This window comes from Miniopterus natalensis, chromosome 9, assembly GCF_054644295.1.
Source record: "Miniopterus natalensis isolate mMinNat1 chromosome 9, mMinNat1.hap1, whole genome shotgun sequence".
Taxonomy (NCBI): domain Eukaryota; kingdom Metazoa; phylum Chordata; class Mammalia; order Chiroptera; family Miniopteridae; genus Miniopterus; species Miniopterus natalensis.
The window spans coordinates 19,342,150-19,360,471 of NC_142089.1; positions in this window are offsets into that span (position 1 = coordinate 19,342,150).

Below are 18,322 nucleotides of genomic sequence, written 5' to 3' on the forward strand. Positions count from 1 at the left end.
GGTTTAGGAGTACAATATGTTGGTTTTTAAAATGTTTAGCTGAGGCGTCTCCCTCCCACCCCTTTGGGTAGACCCATGGGCCATCGCGGTGGATATGGCACCTGCCCTTGGGACGCCAGAATGCACTCACTGTGCGGGGGTGTGAATGCGACGTTGAGTCACAGTATTGCTAATTATGAGGAAGTTTAGGAATCGAGGCAAACTTTCTCCCACCCCATTTGCTGACAATTAAGGCAGGCTGGCTGTGAATTCCCAGCCATCACTCTTTCCTTCTCTAGCTCCAGCAATTGGGTTAGAATGGCTCCGTTCAACAAGCATGCCTCCAGACTGGCACTAAGTTAGAGCCCTTTACACATTAGGTGATAAATTGGGATATGTTTGCCCATCTGCTATCCAAATTTAGGATATCTGAGATTTTTGCATGAGGCACCAATATACACAGTAAAAGCCCAGGTTTCTGTGGTATTTACAGTGCTTGGGGGTGTGTGGCAGTGATGGAACCTCTGGGCTTTGTAGGAAACGCTCAAACTTCTCTTCTGACTTGGCCATTTATTACCTGTGTGGCCTCGGACAAGTACCTCAATCTCTCTGTGTGTCTCAGTATTGTTATCAGCAAGATGGGAATAATAACAGCACCTGCCTGGTACAGTTGTCATAAAGTTTAATAAGATAATCCGTGTGAAGTACTTAGACCGCCATCTGGCAGAGAGAAACTCAGTAAATGTTAACAACCCGACTATTGCGATTAAAGTTCATGAAATTCTAAGAACACAAAGGCATCCTGGTGCGAGATGCCTTTTGGAAGAACACAAGGCCGATGTGGCATCCATGAGCTGTGCCTCAGACAAGGTGGCCTCCCCTGACACACTTTTCCACCTTAACTCAGCTTGGCTGAAACTGAGGTCCCTGCCCAACTCCACGCCTGCAGCATTTCAGCTGGAGGAAAACCCCAAACCGTGCCAATTGCTTTCCCTCTCTCCCTCCCTCTCTCTCTCTCTCTCTCCCTCCCTCCCTCCCTCCCTCCCTCCCTCTCTCTCTCTCTCTCTCTCTCTCTCTCTCTCTCTCTCTCTCTCTCCCTCTCTCCCTCTCTCCCTCTCTCCCTCTCTCCCTCTCTCTCTCTTTATGTCCACCAGCTTCAAACAGACCCTAGGGCAACCTGGTAACTATCCTGAATGCTCCTGGTTCCTGTTCTCTCCCCTCTCCTAACCAACTATTTTATACCCCCCCTCTCCTCCCCCTCACTCTCAGCTATAACCTTGCTCCCTAGTTCCTTGGGAAAATAGAAACACTCGGAGGACGGCTTTCCCAGGCTCCCCGTGGCTCAGCTAACCACCCGATTGACATCTGCCTCTTTACCCATAGGTGCCACACTCCCTACTGTTGGCCCGCACGCGCTCCCGTCACTGGGGCTCGTCCCTTCTTGCCTGGGAAAGGTGTCTGTCAACCCGAAAATGTCCTTTATTTCTCTCACATCCATTTTCTTTCTCTTTGGGGCCATTCTCACAAGCATTCAAGCTCTTGGTTACCCCTCGCTCAGCCCCGACGCTGCGCTGCGTCTCCGCGCTCTTCGCAGTCAAGCTTTGGGAAGCACTGCCTGCCCTTGCCCTGCGTGTGTTCTCTCCTCCCACTGCCCTTGAACCCTCTCCGCAGCTTCCATTCCTCTGCTCCAGCAAACAGCGCCTGTCATGGTCGTCGGCCCCTCTCGCTGCTTCATCCAAGGCCGGCTCCCAGGCCTGGGCCCCCTCAGCCTCTCGGCAGGGCTAGCGTAGGCGGTCACCCCCTCCTTCCTAAAACAGTCTTCTCTTCATTCGGATCCTACTCTTGTCGTATTGGGCGAGAGGTCTTCTCCACCTTCTTTGCTGGCTCCTTCTTGCGTCTCTTGCCTTTCGACCCTGGAGTGCAGTTCGGCTCAGTCTCAAGCTTTTCTCCATCTGAACTAGATTGTTTCACCTGATCTTGGGACTCTAAATACCACGTCTAGGCTGATGATTCCAAAGGCGTGTCTCCACCCCAGATGTTACTTATGGAACATCTCCACGCGAATATCGAATGGACATCTGGAAGCTAAAGTACCCCATATTGAACTCCTGGTAGCTATCCCCACGCTAGCTTCTCTTAAGGTTTTTCTAGCTCAGAAAATAGCAACTTTGTCTTCCAGTCATTCAGGGTCCAAGTCTTGGAATTATCTCACCTGCTCTCTGTCTACCCTTCATATCCAATTGGTCAGCAAATCCTGGTGGCTCCTCTTTTAAGATCAAGGCGGAGTAAGGCTACTTCTTGCCACCACTGATGCTCCCATCTTGGCCAAAGATAGTCTCACCTGTCACCTGTATTATTTCAACAACCTTTCCTTTAGGCTTAATATCTGCATCCCACAGAATTCACCTGCTGAAACCTACCCCCCAATGTGATGGTCATAGAAGATGGAGCCTTTGGGCGGTGATGAGGTCATAAGGATGGAGTCTTCATGAATGGGATTGTGCCCTTATTCAAAACAAACAGACAAACAAACAAACAAAAAACCCAGCGAGCACCCTCACCTTTCTCACTCGCTGAGAACACAGGGAGATGACAGCTTTCTATAAAGTAGGAAGCGAACTCTCACCAGTCACCGAATCTGCCAGCACCTCAACCTTGGACTTCCTAGTCCCCAAAACTGTGAGAAATAAATGTTTGTTGTTTTAATGCCACCCAGACTAAGGTAGCCTTTTAACTGATCCGCTGGCTTTCACCTCAGCACTCCTACTCTAGTCTCAGCATAGAAGCTAGGTGATGTTTGACTAAAAATACTCATCAGAGCATGGCACTTCTCTGCTACTAACTCCCCCTTATCTTTCCATTTCACCTAAAAAAAAAAAAAAAAAAAAAAGCCAAAGGCCTTGCAAGGGCCTCTAAGGGCAAAGGCCCCCACTGCCTTCAGGACCTCAGCTCCCATGCCTCTTGCTGACACGCACTCCGTTCTAGGCACACTGGCCTCCACGTTCCTCGAATACATAAAACAAGCACCCCCCTCATAGCCTTTGCACTCACCTGATATTCTCTCTCTCTCTAGAAAGCTCTTCCTCCAGATGGCCACATGATTTATGTCATTCAAATCTTCGTGCACGTGTCACTGCCTCAGAGAGATCTCCAGCCACTTTGCCCCTGTCTCTGTCTAGCTCCCCCACTCTGCTTCAGGGCTCTCCACATTACCCGATAGCAGGGCTTCCAAGCTGTTTTGTTCACTGTTATAGCCCCAGAACCTAGCACACTTAGCTCTCAGTGAACCTTTGTTTAATGAATTGAAAAAGGAACCTACCCCTCGTCATGGGCACACAGAGGTTACAGTGTTGGTCTGGCAGTGTGATGGGGTCAGTGGAAGGGACCTGGGAGGCAGAATCAATTTTGTGGCTTATAAATTATTTATGAAAGCCTCTCTCACAGAGGAAGATTTAGCTTGGAGCATGAAGACAATTGAGTCTTCTAAGGTTGTGCAATGCCAACATTTCAGTCTTGGCTTACATAACTCCAGAGACGACCACTACTGAGGTAGGAGAAGATCCATGAACGGTGTGTGTACCAAGCACTTGCCATGGGTCTCCAGACCACTGTGACATGTTACTTTATGGGCATGTTATGCCTCCCTTAAAACCTTCTGGTGGGCAGAGAGGGGAGGTCTTTCATTTTTTTCTGCTCTCCCCTGAACCCTGTGGTTGTAACATAAGTTGGGCATGTAGTAAAAGCTTATTGATAAATTGCTCCCAATGAAGAGCCAAGAAGGGCTGGGAAATGTTCTGCAACAGGGTTCACAGCATGACTCTGTAATTAGCACTTTAATTGGTCATCCTTTACAATTATGGTAAGGTTGCTTACCTGTGTTCTTGACCCAGCAGAAATGTGTTGGACAGTGTTGGCTATAACCCCCAAATTTCAGTGGCTTAACAAAATAGTTTACTTTCCACTCATGGAAAGTCCAGTCAGGTGTTTGGAAGGTTGCCTATAATGAAGGAATTCTGTGACTCAGGTCTGTCACCTTGTGGTTCCACAAACCCTTAAGGTCTTGAAGTCCTCTGTTAGAACCCCCTTCTGGAAGACATGGAAGGAGAGAAAGTGTCATGTATGGGAGGATTGTAGGAGCCAGGTTTGGAAGGTGCAAACATGCCCACTCTCATCCCATTGGCCAGAATTTAGTCTGATGATCATACGTAGCTGCAAAGGAAGCTGGGAGACACATCTAGCCATACGCACTGGAAGAAAAGAAAATGGTTTTGGTCAATAGTAGGTTAATAGCTGCCACAATGGAGCAACTAAATGTCAACATTAGCCTGACCTGGGCCACATAATGACAATTTCTGTTTTCTGGATAACCTTGGATAGGTTAAAATCACTATGCCTCAGTTTTATTTTTCCAAGTCTCTTCCCCAGTCCCACTTTTCCCCCATCCTGTTATACCCTCCACAAAGGTGAAACATTTACGATTTATTTGCCCCCTACTTGGCTGGTTTCTCACTTCTAAAGGTTCTTCAGACTGTCCTATCTCACAACCCGTGCTGACATCCAAGATCCCCTGCAGAGAGGCTTGGTGGAAATGTCCATCTTGCTACACTATCATTATCAGTGATTGATAGTGTCCTGGCAGAGGCAATGACATTTGCAAAGGCAGGGAAGAGCTCAGGGTGGCTGAAGAGCATCCATGGCCTAGAGGTTCAAAGTAAGGGCTATGGTGTCAGGGGTGGCATCTTGAGTCCCACCCTGACCAATTGTGTGAGCGTAGGCAAGTAATATGGTGTCCAAGGCTGCTTCTATTTCTGTAAACTAAGCTAACGGAGACATTGGCCTCATAAGTATGTTATGAGGATTGAAAGAGTTAATGCATCTAGAACACTTGGAACTGTGTCTGGCATGTTAGCTGTTATTATTGTTACTACAGCACCACTATTTTGTCATAATTATCAGCCATCTTTTGCGTAGGACCTTCAGAGAACTTTTCCTTCCTGGCAGTTTCCACCTTTCTGATCCAGTGCCCAAATGGAACAACCACAGGCCCCTGAGGCAGATAGCTTTTCTTTTTTTTTTTTTTATAGATGCTGCAACTCAATTGAAATCCAAGTTTTGGCCTCGTAGCCCAACTTTTCAGATGGCATGTTTCTGAGCGCTTGAACTTTGATCAGCATCAAATTCATCTGTCTCCCCTTGCCCTACTTTTCTGTAATTGCACTCGTTTCTTGCAGCTTGGGTCAGAGTTACATTCATTGGATTGGTCATTCTGAAAATCCTCACTTTTTTAGGAATCTCATGTTCACCCAAGCTGCAATCGTCTTTACATTTCAGCTCAGAGTCAGAGCCTGGAGTGCCTCTGAAGCCTGTCAGAATCAACCCCTTCTGAACAAGGAGAAGAGCTTGGCTGAGCTCTCTGGTGCTCCCTGTTGGCCCTCCTCCCTCAGGCAGGGAGGCATCCTTCCCTGCTCCTCAGGGACTTACTGCAGACAGCTAGAGGTCAATAAGATAGTCAGAATGTCCACCAGGTCAAGCTCTCTGGAAATAAGAAATCTCTCCAGCCAAGGGAATCTCTAGCCCCCTATCTGATGGCCTTTCACTCCAAGCAACATGCAGCAAACAGGCATTCCAACCGGACAAAGGGATTCTGACAGCTCGTGGAGTTCATTGTGGCAAAGATGTGAGCCGAGCAGAGCTGGTTTGCTGCTGGCATCCCTCTGTAGTATTCACCTACACGCACAGAAGGAATAAGCTTTAACCCTTTGCAGAGCTTGTCTCCAATTTAGCTCTCATTAGTCATACATTTAATCAGTTAACGGAGAAGAATTTAATAAACACTTATTATGTTGCAAGTATAATATAAGTATAAATAAGTATAAATAAGGCTGCTTCTTTCCTTGAGGAACCCGTGGTCTGAATACATAGCAGTTTATATAATAGTGTAAAAATGCTGCAGCAGGAGTGAGCACTAAGTATTATGGGAACACAGAAGAGGAAGGGGGCAAGTTTTGCTACCGGGGGAAGGTGAGTCAGAGATGGCTTTGCGGAAAAGAAGCATAGCAGTCTTGCAAAATCAGGGGATCATGAGTGTGTTAATAAGGTTATTTTGGTTGCAAGTGAAAAATAAAAAAACTGGACTGGTTAGTTTAAATAAAAAAGAGTTATTGTAAGGGCCCTGGTTGTTTGAAGGAATCCAAGGAGGATATGAGAAAGTTAATCTCAAAAATGGTGATGGTCCAGAAGTTTGGGAGACCTTGGCCAACAGCACCCTTTACATTATGGAGCTGCTGAGGCATCTCCAGGACTCTCTTCCTCTAGGCTCCTTGTGGTGCGAGAAAAACAAACTATTTTTTAAACCACTTTTAACCAATTTCTCTGTTACTTGCAGCTGAATGCATTGCTAAGCAATACAGGAGCCTGTGGGAGTCTGGTTGGACCTCTCCATGCTCCTACGAGTATATGACATAAAAATTGGGTGGTGACCTCTCTGGGAGGCCAGCTCCAGAGCACAGCCATCTGCTCAATCTTGGTCCCATCTCCCATCTGGTCTTATCTCCCTCTTGTTCTGGGTGGATCATAAAAATGCAAATCTCTTGTGATGTCATAAATGAGGAACAGGCAAGATGGGCCAGCAGAATCAGGAAGCAGAGCTTGGAAAGATTCCCAGGGGCACAGAGGGGGAGAAACCCTTTGAAGCCCATAAGCAAAGAGAGAGAGCATAAACACTCCCGAGATATGACAGTGATGTTGACTTAATAATACAACCATAAATGCAACGGCCATTTATTGAACACTTGCTATAGTTGACCCTGAACAACACGGGTTTGAACTGCATGTCAACTTATACACGGAGTTTTTTCAATAAATTCTGTAAATGGGGTTTTTCCTCCTTATGATTTTCTTAGCAAAATTTTCCTTTCCCTAGCTTACTTTATTGTAGGAATACAGTATGTAATACATACAACATACAAAATATGTGTTAAGCGATTATTTATGCTATCAGTAAGGCTTCCAGTCAACAGTAGGCTCTTAGTAGTTAAGTTTTGTGGGAGACAAAAGTTATATGTGGATTTTTCAATGTGTGAGGTGAGGGTCAGCACCCCTAACCTCCACATTGTCCAAGGGTCAACTGTATATGCTTGGTGCTTAATAGTCATTATATCTTTTGCACAACCACTCAGTGACATGATTACTATGGCATCAGTGTTTCAGATGAGAACACTAAGGCTCAGAGAGATGAGGTCACTTGCCTAAGGTCACTCAGTTAGAAATGGGGAGACCTGGTCTGACGCCAGTGCCCTGGATTCAATCTCCATGGAGCAGGGTATCATAGGTGTGAGATGCTCCAGTGTGGTAAAATGTAGGCAGGGGGCAGGAGAGGGGATGCCCAGCTCTGGCCTTGCCTACAGTTCTCTGTACACTCTCCAGGCTCCACAGAATCCTTGGACCTTCTTCGACAGCCCTAAAACAATGGTTGTTCCTGATGATGGTTGGTCTGGATGCTACACATCAGCACCAGCCTTTAGTCTTATCCTCAGAACAATCACAAAAATAGTGTCCTACAAAAAAAGTGTTCCTCTAAGGTGTGCCACAGCCAAGCCTTGGGAAGCTGTTCACCTGTAGAAGTCTGAGTCTTCCCACCTACTGGCATTTTTGCTGTTGTGCTTTGGGGCAAGTCTCCTTGGAACAAGTAAAGCCCGCCCCCCCCCCCCCCCCCCCCCCCCATGCCTGGCTTGCATGTCTCTGAAGGCATCCTCATTAGATTGCTCCAAGTGTCTCCTGAGAGCAAAGTCAGCTTGGACTTCCTAAGACCAGGACCATGGAGAGTTCCCTCCTGGTTTGTAGCTTTTCAGAGATCCCAGATCCCTTAAGCTGTTCATGCACCTCCCCTGAGCTGCTGCAAGTCTTAATGACTTATAACTGTGATCTTCTCTGGAGATTTGCCCTTGGCTGATAGGAAAGCACCCTCCTCCTCCCACCCACCCCCCAGCCTGGAAAAGCCTGGGGAATTTCATCCCTTCCCCACGGGCATCCATGGACTGGCTGGCATGAAGGCACAATCGACTGGGCCCTCTGTCTCAATGAATGGCCACCTGGTGCCATTTGCACTCTGGAGCACCCCTTGGGTCAGGCAAAGCTAGGCTTTACCTGAGGCCACAGACTTATTTGTTTCTCCATCCCATCCTTCCTTTACAGATTTTCCTAAAGAACTCTCTTTCAACAATCATATGCATCCAAATCCCTCAGGGTCTGTTTCTACGGAATCAGACCTAAGACAACATATTGCAAATGCCATCAAGCCTAGGTACCATTTAGGGACCATCATCTGAGATCCATTTGAACCCTATAGCCAGACAATGCCCCAGCCTCAGAGCCTTGCCATCTATGGCCGTTCACCTCATGTAAGAAAAATACTCTCTTGCCTCCACTCTCTCTTTTCCTGCCGTCTCATCCCCACGCCGCTCTCTGCTCCCTCCCCCCTGATCCAGACTCTCAGCTCCCACCCTCCCAGTCCTTCCCAGTCTGTTCCCCAGACTTTCCTACATGCTCGAACTTTTCCCAGAACACTCCTTGCGCCTCCCACCTGAACTGAGAATGAGATCTCCCCGAGGACCCTTCTGCCTCTGCGGTCTTCTCAAATCGAGGCTGCTTCTTCTGCTGAGGTACGAAAGTGCAGGTCAGCATTCTCCTTGCTCCTCATGACCACTTCCAAGCCATTACACTCCCGCCCTCATATTAAAACACATCTCCTTTGTTTCTCACGCCATCTGGCTACATCATTAAAACTCACTGATTGCAGATCCTTTGACACAGCAGTTCCTTTTCATACAAATATATGAGTGCAAGGTGAAGGAATATATGGGAGAACATCTGTAAAGGCTTGCAACAGTACAAAAAATTGGAAATAATCTAAATATCAATTAACAGGGAGTTGGCAAAAAATTGTAGTCCATGGCTCAGGGGGCTGCCACGTCCCTATTAGAATGAAGCAGTAAGTTTTTTTGCACTGACATGGGGAGACACACATGATATATAACAGTGCATTGAGCAGAAAAACTGATTGTGGACAAATACAGGATCTCATTTTGATAAAGGAAAAAATAAAAATATGCATATATTTATAAGATTAGGAGGATTATCCTAGGTTGGACAATCTTGGGTCAGCAATGTCCCTGCAGTTGCTGTAATGGTTACGACCCAAGTGCAGAAACACCACACACTCTTCAAAGTCCATAAAATGAGACCAGTCCTCCTGACAAAGGTCCAGTAGGTGGTGGTGAGACTAAACAGCTCTGCAATCCCCACTCATAAGGCTCTTTTAAGTACACTCTGAAGTTGTGTATATGATGGAGTTCCCATGTCATCCTTACAGACAGAGAGATCCAGGCAGGACATCAACCCTGAGTACCATGCAGTTGTGATGAAATTCAAGCTTTATTGCCTTCCTGCCTGTATCACCACCCCCACAAATAGTAATCAAGTGCATCTAGCCTCATCTCCTCCCTTCCTATTTCTTGTCACTAGGGGACTGGTGGAAGCGTGTGGGGGGCAGAGATGCCACAAGGGAGTATATGGTGGTTGGGAGGGAGTTGGGGAGAAACTTTGGCTTCGTACTGATTGCTTTTATAATGTTTGAATTTGCTACTAGAATATGTATTATCTTTGCAATAATGAAGATTCAAAATGAATTTAAAAATACCAATTGGCCCACCATGCCCGCAGCACACTTATCTAAAGAGAAAGCTCCGATATGGAGTCTCCATCGAGTCCAGTGGGTAAGGACCAGGACTCTAGAATTACATTGCCTGGATTCTAAGCCTACCCCTTATTAACTTTGTGACATCAGGTAAGTCACTTAACCTCTCTGCAGACTGGCTGCACAGTTTGTGCCCTACACAACTCCAGGGGGCACCATTCACATAGGCCACCATGAGAATGACAGCCACCCATGGAGTGGTACCAGGAAGCCCTGCTTCTCTTTGTTTTCAGTTTCATCAGTTGAGAAGTGAGGATAATAATAGTATCCATCTCCTAGGCTTATTCTGGGTGTTTGGTGAATGAATCCATGGGAAGTGCATAAAACTGTACCTGACACTTTGAAAATACACAAGAAATATTAGCAGTTATTATTATTACCATCTTCATTACAACCACCACCACCATCATCATCATCAAGAAAAGTCCATGGGGAGGTTCCACGTCTTTAGGTCCCAATCTGATCTCTTGAGCACAAACTCCAAGCCAAGCTCTAACTGTGTCTGGAGGAAAGGCCTTTACCTTTTCTCAGGAATGAAAGCCTATTGTCTAAAGTCTCTGCCAGAGAATTCTTCTCCAGAGAGGCTGATGGCCTGAAGGCAATGCTACCTGCCGGAGATGGAGCAGATCCAAAGAGCGCCCTGAAATTGCTAGAAGCCAGGCAGGAACTGCCCACGGTTCTGGTCTTATGAAGTTCAAACTGACTGCTCTCTCTGGCACTCTTGACTATCGGCTTTGCCACAGGCAGCCTCATCAAGAAGGGCCCCCTTTTAACACTTTGCCTGAACTCTGACAGTATGTTACCCTCATTAGAAATATTTGCACTTTAAAGGATTCTTAATCCAAATTAAAATAAAATATCTTTGATGGTAGAATTTATAGACGGTTAACAAAAGAGACTGATTTGGACTTAGGCGGTTTTGAAAAAGTTCGCCTTACATGGGGTGATCTCCAGCTAACCCAGAGAAGTATGTGCCCCTGTTGTTCTTGCAAAGGTATTCCTTTTGGTCCTATAAATATGTCATCTTGAGTCAAATATTTAGGAGCAGAGAGGAAGGACTGTGTCACATATAGCAGGACCTGTGTAGAGAAGCTGGTGGTACCAGATCACACTCTGCTCCACTGGAACAGGACCCAGAGTGCTAGTCATGGGAATGATAGGCAGGGTCCTAGCTCTTCACCATGAAATGATGCGGAGGAAGAGAGTGCTAAGTTGTGGGGAGACTTGCTTTGTCCCACCCAAGGCTTATCTCTGGCACATTGACTTCTGGATCTAGTTGGTTGCAAAGGAGACTCAGGGGAAACACAAGAAGCCAAAGTTGCAGGAAGTTCTTAGTTCTCAAGGCAGGAACTTTGAGTTATCTTGGACCTGGCTCTTGGTGGTGGAGGTATGGGACAGGGAGAGAGCTATTCCATATCCATACCAGGCACTAGCCCTGAAACACCTGCATCTGGCAGCCCTGTAGGGTCTGAGATTCATCTCCCTAGGAATAAGCTGGCATGTTTCATATCACCTCCCTCCCACCCATTCACTCATTCATTCTCTCCCTCTTTTCCCCTTCCTCCTCCAGGACCTGTGAGTTCACTCAACACAACTCTTCTACTCTTTACTCCAGCTGACAGACTCCTCGGCCACCACCCACCCTTCCTACATACCTTTCCAGTACAAATAGCAACTAAACACACATATCCTGGATGTTATCTGGAAATCTTGCTCTTAGCTTCCATAACATCATTGTGCCTGGAATTATTCCATGCCTTTCATAGCTGCTACCTCTAATATTCATAGGAAATCAGTGAAATTCCTTGTTGAACTCACTTTAAGGATCAAGAAATTGAGGCTTAATTCTAGTCATCTATAAAATGGGGAATATAAGACCTACCTTGTTCCACTGCTCTGTAGCTTAGACACAATATTAATAATGTGCACAGTATAGAATAACCTCCAACCTCCCTCTACATACATCATCACTGTACCATATCGAACCCCCTTCCTGGACCATAAGTTCCTCAAGGTCTGGAACAATGCATCTTAGTTTCAAACTCACATTATCTACGAGAGGTCTTGCTCCTGCATAGAAGCTGTGGTGGCAATCAACAACTCAGAGGTCTCTTTAGAGATAACTGCCTTGTTGTGGCCTCCCACATCAATGTACCCACTTATTGGGGTAGAATGATAATCATAATTATCATCATCAACATAATTATTATTTATTAAGCATCAACTATGGGCCTTGGACTGAGCTCAGCATTTTGCAAGCATGGTGATATTTAATTCAAGCAATGTTGAAGCCAGCCAAGTTCAAGGTTGCAGAATAAAGAAAGGAGGTTACACCTGCGTACTCTTAACCCCTTAGATTTATCGAGCCCTACCTCCAGGCCCCATTATTCTTGAGGCGCATGCCTGAAATACCCTTACCATCCTGGCTTTCTTGACAGCTTAATTGCACAGCAACTTTATCTGGAGACTGCAGAACACTCAGATCCCCAGTGCTTCTGCTCCCCAACCTTCCTCTTCTCCTAGCATCTCTAGCATTGAGCCTGAAGCACACTATCAAATCCTTGCTTAGATATTGACTTCTAGAAATCTATAACAATACTGATAGCAGTTACTGTTTACTGAGCCCTTGCTAACTACATTAGCTCACTTGGCATCACAACCACCCTAAGTTGTGATTTCCATTTCCATTTTACAGATGTGCAAATTGGAGGTTAAGTCATTTATTTAAGGTCACCCAAACAAAGAATGGAAGAGTTGATAATTGAGCTTATGCGTGCCTCACCTCATAAACGAAGCTCTTCCCCATTGCCCTTGAGCCTTTCTACCTTCACTGTACATCTCCATGTTGCTTCAACCATAGCAGAAATGCATTGAGAATGTGGGCTTTTCTGGCGGAGGTAGTCTAACGTTGGCAAAAAGGTGTGAGTTTTCCTAGTCGTGAGTTCAGCTGCGAAGTATGTCAAGTGAAGACAGAGATATGAGCTGTCAATCGAGGTTGCACCACAGGAGTGTGATGAGATATGAGAAGCTGGGCTATGATGGGTTGAAAATGTGGGGCCTTAGATAACAATGCCTGTACACAGACCATTTCAGAGGCTGGACCAACTGCGGTAGACATTACTAGAATTTATAAGATTCTAATCCTTCTCTTCCTGGAGAGCTTTGAAGTTAGGTGCTGCCATGTGACTAATTCTGGTCAAGGTTGTGAGGAGAAATAATGTGTGTCACTTTGGGGGAAATTCAGTAAAAGGTCCCAAAGGATTCTCCAGTCCTCTCACCTGCCATGGCAAAGGTGTTAAGTTGTCAGAGTCACAACATGGATGCCCACCAGATCTGTAAATCGCCACTTAAAAGGGAGCTACCCTGGATAGCCACTGAACCTAATGTGGATTTTGCATGAGTACAAGACAAATCTTTGTTGTGTTAAGCGATGTGATATTTTGAGGTTATTTGTTATTGCAGCATAACCGAGTCTGTTACGACCAATGCTCCTATATGCCTCGTATATCCACGTGCCCTGATGACTAATGGGTTGGGGGAAGAATGGCCAAGTGAAAGCCAGTGACCAGCAATGGACTGAGCTGGAAAGATAAGGTGTGGTCAGATTTGAAGAATGCGGACTGAGAAGTCTCAAATGCCTCTTGAGCAAAGAACAGTCAGGGGTGAACACCAAGAGCAAGTGCCAAGTGTATACCAAGGGCCGAAGCCAGAGGCAGATCACAAAGGAAGAAGGTTGATTTTGTGTGCATCCCACCCAAGGTCCTATGCAATCAGGTGCAATTGCTGTAGCATCTGGCTTCTCCATGATGTGGTGAACTCCCGGGAGAAAGGCACCAAGTCTTGTCCAGATTGGAGATCACCCTCAGTACTTTGCTCTCTTCATTGTGCATCTTGAGTTGAGTGGATCTGAAAAGCTTGCTGAGTTAACAAAGGGAAAGCTGAGTCTTGCTTCAACCAATTCTGATTTCCTCCCTGAGGTTCCTTAAAGTTGACCTAGACATTTTCCATAGCACAAATTACTTACCGATGAGATTAATTGATTAATATCTGTCTGTCCATCTCACACTGAACTCCACCTGTGTCCTGACTATTTCTACATTCTACCATGGGGTCCAGTCTGTGCTAGGTGCTCAATAAAGATGTTGAATGAATGAAAGACTACTGATCGGTGAATTCAAGGTGGAATATTTCTACCTCTTACCAACTGGGTCTGTCTCCAGGTCCATTTTTTCAGCCTTGCTCTTTGCAAGTCTTCAAAAGAGGTCATCCAATTCTGACCCTCTGTCCTGTCTGCTGACCTCACTGACATCCTAAGAGAGCTCTTCATTTGGAACTTCTTTGGCTTTTCAGGACAGGAGCAGAGAGAAATGGGCCCTTCATTTAGCTGATTGAACCAACAAAAAATAAGTTTGAGACAGAAAATGAATATAGATCCAGCTGCAGCAATTAGAGGGGAAATCAATAGAACATCATCAGGAGCATCAGACCTGTGTAAGTCGGCGTCTCCCAGGATGGATTGGCAGAGCAGTGTTCATTTCATTTTTGTTTTCCTAACTTAATCCCCAGCAAGTGAAGAGGGATAGGTGTGGTGAACAGGGAGAGAGAGGGGGGAAGGAGAGGAGGGAAGCCAGGAAGGATGGGATGAAAGAGGAGCTTCAGATCCCTTCTCCTCACACCACTGCCTCTGTCCCATGTGGGAGGGTTCATAATAGGAAGTCTGATCCTTAGATAGCGCCAGTTGGAGATTCAAACGGACCTGAGTTTGAATGTGAAACCACCATGTACTAGTAGTAAGCGGCGCCCGAGCAGGGCCACTGAGCCTCTCTGAGCCTCTCTTGACTCATCTGTGAAGTGGGCATCCTGAGGCTGCTCCACGCGGTTCTCGTGAGGAACAAATGAAAAACTGCAAAGCCTGGATGGCACAGTGCTGCTGGCCCCACTGTGCATGCTGACCGCTCATGCTCCCTTGCCCTGTGATTTGATCCAGTCAAGGTTCTTTTCTACTTCTCCAGCCTCACCTTGTGTGAAAGCTCTTAGCCTTTGTTGGGCCACACATGTCTTTCAGAGTTTAGTAAGAAAATGTAGAGCTTAAAAGCATGGATTTGGGATTCACAAAAGTCTGGCTGTGTGGTTGTGGGCATGTTATTCAACCTCTCTGTGCCCTAGTTTCTTCATGGATAAAATGAAGATAACTAAGTAGCTATCGCATAAGCCATGATAAAGACTAAGCCAGCTAACATATGCAAATGCGCTAGTGCTTAGAATAGTGTCTGGCACACAGTAACTTTGAGTAACTGTTCACTGTTATTAAGAAAAACAACAGATGCACGTCCTGTTAAGTGCACACAGGCACAAGCATGCAACCAATCTCATGAAACTGTCTCCAGTTGTTGTTCAGTGGTTCCTGCAGAGTGGAGCCAGCTCTAGCCCGGCATCTATTACTGTGCACTGTCTGGCTCCCCGTCTACAGAATCAGAGCTGCAGGTTAATGCAGGCTCCATCTACCCTGCTGTAATATATTGTCTCCAAACTCTCTCACTGGAAATCAATTCCACGGCTTTCAGCTCTGTCCACTTGAAAGCCCAGATCAGGGCTCGGTCAGGCAGTGATTTTTGGCAGAGACTCTGGGGCCAGCCATCTAAACTCGTGTTCAAGGAGCCAGCGGACTTTGATCTGGGCTGAAGTTGGCTCCCAAAGGGTTGGCACCAGAAGCAGGACGGAGGCAGACGACGGTGGCCCTGGTCATCCCAGGATGAGAGTGTACTATATGGGCCTGTGGGACCCAGACAGTGGCTACAAGTACAGGGATCAAGGCCAGCCTGGAGCGAGGAGTGGACGGATCTTAGGGGATGGGAGGCAAGGCCCAGCCACCAAAGCTGCTGTGATTCAGGAGTTAGGAGTTAGAGAGAAAACAGGGGGCTAGGTTAGAGCCTATAATGAAGGGAAAGCACACCCAGGACAGAGAGGCTGTGTCTTGGGACTTATGGGACCTACCTCCAGCCCGGGTGGCAGCCATGACTCCCTCTTTCACTTATTCATCCATCCAACCAACCATTTCACATGCAGATGCTCCTCAACTTATAATGGGATTATGTCCCAATAAACCCACCATAAGTTGAAAATATTGTTAAGTCAAAAATGCACTGAATACTAATCTGTAGAATATCTGTTTTTTACCCTTATAATCACGTAAACGACGGGGCTGTGGCTCGCTGCCACTACCCAGCATCACAAGAGAGTACTGCACATATATCACTAAACCGGGCTAAGATCAAAATTCAAAGTATGATTCCTAATGAATATGTATCGTTTTCTCACTCCGGTAAAGTTGGAAAACTTTAAGTCGCACCACCACAAGTTGGGGATCGCCTGTGTGTGTTTATTGAACGCTACTCTCACCCAGTTAGGAGAAACTTTCCCAAGAAAGGAGATTCCGACATAAAGACCTTGACACAGTAAAACAGTTTGGGTTGGGTTCGCAGGGTGGAGGGGGCAGAAGGAGACGGAGAAAGAGGCAGGGGAGGCAGGGTGGCCTGATTCCTGAGCACAGCATGGTCTCGACCTCTTGTCTCCCAGCCCAGTCCCCACGGGTGTCCTGTCAGCATCCAGTGGTAAGGGGGGTGTGATGGGACCGTTTCCGTAGCTGTGTAATATGTCAGGGCACAGGCAGAACTGTCTCAGGGCCCCACTAACAGCATGTGGCATGGAGTAGAGGGAGGGCAGAGACATCTTCCCCAAACTTGCTACCATTAGAACGGCACAGTGGAAGTTCCAGCACCTGTCGGCTCAGTCACAGAGACGTAGGCGCTGGGGAGCAACAGCTGGAACCTGAAAGAGCCTGTGAGCCCGTCTGATATGATCCCCGGGAACACATAGAAATATTTATAGGGGGAGTAGAAATTATGCTCCAGCATTTGGGGCCAACAAATCTGTGAGATTTCGTAGTTATCAGTAAGGCGATCTCATTTGTAAGTAGAGGTAGGCAGAGCCTGTGGTCGTCTTAGTGACACCACCTTGCACAGTTATTGTACAGACATGTGATGATGTGTGTAAAGGACACGGTACGCTGCAGACCCTTACACTGGGAGTTGTAGTAACAGTGACTATCGTTCTTGCCAATGTGATCATTTTTATCACACAGATCTGGGCAGGAGTGTTGATCACCACCAGTTCTGGTTGGCTGAGCAAAAATCATGTCCGGGGGAAGGGAGAAAAAAACTCAAAATCACAGTTTTCTAAGTTTGCATAATTTCAAAAATTTCTGTCCCAGTGCTTTGAAATGAAGAGGTGTGGGCTGGCCTGCTGACAGTTGCCTATGGCTTAGGCACGACAGGCTGAGGGCTGGCAGGAAGGTGGCATAGGAAAGGGGGGGTGCTGGCGGGTGAGCCTCATGGACACAGAGCCCCCGCTGGGCCTAGTGAAGTCCTGGAGAGCCTCCGTGACAAGTGCATGCTGTGTTTCTGTTGGTGCAGGTCATGGAAGTAGCGTGTTTTGATACTGACTACATGCTAGGTAGTGGGATTCGGCACTGAAGAAGACCTGGCCTGCCATGGGCACCTGTTCCTTGTGCAAATCAGCATCCTTACCCTTCTTCAGATAAGGTGCCCGGTTTCTCTCTGGGCAGCACCTTTTCTAGTCTAAGCTTAAGCCAGTCAGAGAGCTCTGCCAGTCAGAGATTGGCTCAGGGATGAGCACAAGGCCCAACCAGAACCTGTGGGTGCAATAAGTCTTATTGGGGCGATTCTGGGATGTTTCCTTCTCTACGCTGGAAGCAGAGAGGGTGTGATTGCTGGAGCTGTTGCAACCCTCTTGCTACCACAGGGAAATGTCTGTCTGAGAATGGAGCCAACGTGGAAGAAAAAAGCACGGAGATGGGAGAGAAACCAGGACATCCATGCTTGAGCCCCTAACCAAGCTGCACTTGAGACCAGCCCTACTCCCTGAATCTTCCATAAATTCCCTTTTACTCAAGTTGGTTTGGACTGGGCTCTCTTTAACTTGCGCCTGAAAGAGAACCTACTGAAACAAAATCACTGCCTTCAGAGGATTAGCTGTCCAGAGGGGAGGCAGACAAGTAAGCAAACAGTCAGTGGAGGTGGTGGTAGCTTCTCCATGGATATAAACAAGGGCTGAGAGCTCCAGGGCTGTGTGTGGGTCGGCAGGTGGGGGTCACTCAGTCCTGAAGAAACGGGTGGGTCAACACATGGAAATTAGGGGAGATGAGAATGAATAGAAAACACCTCTGTCCTCACTTGTCCCATTCTCAGTCACCTCCAGACTTATCTTACTTCCAATGTTTACCTTTTCTACTCCCTGCTCTCAGATAAGACTGACCTTATATTCATCCACCCATCCACTCATCCATCCACCCACCCATCATACCTATTTTAGTAGTAAAGCTAAATCAATAGTCTGTACTTGGGTCCCTTAGGGTTTTCATGCAGCTGTGCCTGGTGTCCAAGGTTAATACAACATATCTTTGTGTGGAGCAGCCAACCGTCCCTACCTTGAGACTGACAGAAACTCCCTGGAGAGAGAATTAGGCAGGGGCAGGTATGGGGAAGAGAAGCGAGGTGGAAGACGGCCTCC